The sequence below is a fragment of the Bubalus kerabau genome, chromosome 19 (assembly GCF_029407905.1).
Source record: "Bubalus kerabau isolate K-KA32 ecotype Philippines breed swamp buffalo chromosome 19, PCC_UOA_SB_1v2, whole genome shotgun sequence".
In the NCBI taxonomy this organism is placed as follows: domain Eukaryota; kingdom Metazoa; phylum Chordata; class Mammalia; order Artiodactyla; family Bovidae; genus Bubalus; species Bubalus kerabau.
Window position 1 is genome coordinate 28,567,117 of NC_073642.1, and position 3,410 is coordinate 28,570,526.

The following is a 3,410-nucleotide window of genomic DNA, read 5'->3' on the forward strand; positions in this document are numbered from 1 at the left end:
TTGTAGCAGAAGGTATGGTTAAAGTGGGTCAAAAATGAGACCACAAAATCCAGTCCTGATCCAAACTTAGTCTCAGGCTATGAATGACAGCTTTTTGTCATACAGTTTGAAAACACTCAGTTTAGTCGCTCAGTCTTGTCCAACTCTTTGTGACCCCATGGACTGCAGCACACCAGGCTTCCCTGTCCATCACCAGTTCCCGGAGCTTGCTCAAACTCATGTCTATCAAGTTGTTGATGCTATCCAACCATCTCATCCTCTGTCGTCCCCTTCTCCTGCCCTCAATCTTTCCCAGCATCAGGGTCTTTTCCAATGAGGCAGTTCTTCACATCAGGTGGCCAAAGTTTTGGAGCTTCAGTTTCAGCATCAGTCCTTCCAAAGAATATTCAGGACTGATTTCCTTTAGAATAGACTGGTTGGATCTCTTTGTAGTCCAAGGGACTCTCAAGAGTCTTCTCCAACACCACAGTTCAAAAGCATCAGTTCTTTGGTGCTCAGGTTTCTTTATAGTTAGATTTCCATAAATTTGAACTTTATGTGAATGAAATTATACAGGATGTACCATTTTGGATCTGGCTTCATTTGGTCATAAATATGTTTGTGGGGCTCATCTCCCATAAATTGTGGATGTTATCAGGTGAAGCTATAACTTGTTTAATTTCTTTATCATATTTTATTGTATAAATATATTAAAATTTATTTATCTGTGCTACTTCTGATGGACATTTAAGTTGCTGTCAGGTAATATCTATTATAAATAGTACTACCATGAACATCCTTACACATGTTTTTGGATTTGAGTTACATGGTGAATCTTCAGCTTTAGTGGGTATTGCCAAAAGGTTTCCAAAAATTGCTGCACAAGTTTATACACCTACCAACAGTGTATGAGAGCTCCTTTGGATTCACATCCTGGCAAACATCTTTTACACTGTAGCTATTCAAGAATAAATATGTTATTGTAGTCCTAGCATATATCTTGTTTACTTTTAATTGGAAATATATTCTTTCATATTTTTTAACATTTGCATATCTTTTTTGTGATATGTAGTAATAGGGGGCAGAAGGCAATGGCACCCCACTCCAGTACTCTTGCCTGGAAAATCCCATGGACGGAGGAGCCTGGTAGGCTGCAGTCCATGGGATCGCTAGGAGTCGGACACGACTGAGCGACTTCCCTTTCACTTTTCACTTTCATGCATTGGAGAAGGAAACGGCAACCCACTCCAGTGTTCTTGCCTGGAGAATCCCAGCGACGGGGGAATCTGGTGGGCTTCCGTCTATGGGGTTGCACAGAGTCGGACACGACTGAAGCGACTTAGCAGCAGCAGTAATAGGTGGATTAACACATTCATATTTACTGTGATTACAGTTATGTTCGAACTTTCTTCTGGTATCTTATTTTGTGTTTTCTATTCTACTTTTTCTTTTTAAACTTCCTTTTCCTGCCCATAGCAGAACATTTTCATGCTTTGGGGGTGCTATTCAGCATCTTCTTAACACCTTTCCTGAAGTCCTAAGTTTGGAGGAACTTCTCAGCTTTTGAGCTCATGTCTCCCCAAGGGAGAAATCAGAAACACACATTTTCAGCCTCCCTTGCATCCAGGGCACATGCATGTGATCAGTCAGACTCCGTAAGATTTTTCAAGGGCGAGAGCTCGAAAAGTAAGTGTCATGGAACCCGTTACAGTCGCAGTACTGGTAGACATCCAGCTTGAACGACGGAGAGCTGGCGGGCCTGTAAATAGTAGAGCTGAGATTCCAGCAAGTGGTCAAGCTGCTGTCTTGACAATAGACTTTTTTTTTTGTCTGTTGAACCCACTAAGTAGTAAGACTTCAGAGGCCAGGAGTCAAACCTGGCTGCAGACAGCAGTGGGGATGGCAGTGTTGGAGCGGCGTCCAGGCCTCATGGGGCAGGGGAACTCTGTCTCAGGATGGCACCACCTTGAGGGTCTTCTCTCGTACATACTTGCTCAGCTCTCCACGCCCCCTAGCTGGCGTCTGCTGAGGGGCCTGTGATTCCTGGATCGCTGGTTAACCTCCAGGTCTCAGCTCAGTTTGTCCTGGGCCCAGGTCCGCTAGCTGGGTGCACTGTCTGCCTCCCCTAGACCTGCTCCCCCAGGGAGCTTTGTGAAGCCATTCAGCCTAGGAAGCCCCTCACCTGTCCTTTCAGTGCTGCACATCGGGGCCTGGGGACCCCCTCAGCTGGCGGGTCTCGAGCTTCTGTGTGCATCAGAATCACCTGATGGTGACATGGATGGACATAGAGCTCGTCATATTGAGTGAGGTAAGTCAGACAGAGAAGGGGAAATAGAGAAGGAGAAATAGCCTAATGACAGCCTTATACACGGAAAAGATACGAATGAATTATTTACAAAACAGAAAGAGACTCAAAGACTTAGAGAAGGAACTGTGGTTACCAAGGGGGAAGGAAGGAGGAAAGAGATAGGGAGTTTGGGATGGACATGTACATACCACTATGTTTTAAAATGGATAACCAATAAGGACCTACTGTACAGCACAGGGAACTCTGCTCAATGTTATGTTGCAGCCTGGATGGTAGGGGAGTTTGAGGCGGGACCATGGATATGTGTTTATGTATGGCTGAATCCCTTTGCTGTGCACAACATTGTTAATTGGCTAAATTGCAATATAAAATTAAAAATTAAAAAGAAAAAAGGATCACCTGTAGAATGTTAAAATATAGGTTTCTTGGCTCTGTCTCTAGAAACCCCAATTCTGCAGGTCTGGGTGAGGCCCAGAGAGTTTCCACTTCTAACCAGGTCAGGCTGGTGGGAGATCACGATTTGAGAGTCATGGCCCCACACAGAGAGCAGGGGCTGTGCTCCCCTTTCTCTCCTGCCCCAGACCTTGCTTTTGAAGTATCAAAGCCAGGAATGCGGCTGACTTCTCCTCTGACTTTGCTGGCTTGGGGACAATTCAGCTAGGAGTCACCGCTGGAGGGCTGGGAGAAGGGTGGGGTCACCGGGTGAAGGCAAATTGTCTATTTCGTTGGTATCTTAGAGTGCTGGTCTTTTTCTCTCCAAGAAGCCATGTACATAGACAACTTCAAAAGTCACTCGTTTTTCTCTTTCTTAGTGCTTCCCAGGTGGTGCTAGTGGTAAAGAATCATAGTTGTTCCTTCCTCTCTGTGCAAGGCTCTGAGAACCGATTGGGACCACAGCCACCTGGAGAACATTTAAAAGACACACCCTGGATCAGAGTGCCCCCCCAGAAGCAGAAAGTTGAAGCTCTTCCGATGCCTCCCCTCCACTGGCTTGACAGATGGAAGAAAGCCAGTCTCCGGGAGCCCTGTCCACCCTCATTCTCTGCAGCCGCATCTGCTGCTGCTGCTGCTCAGTCACTTCAGTCGTGTCCTACTCTGTGCAACCCATAGACATCAGCCCACC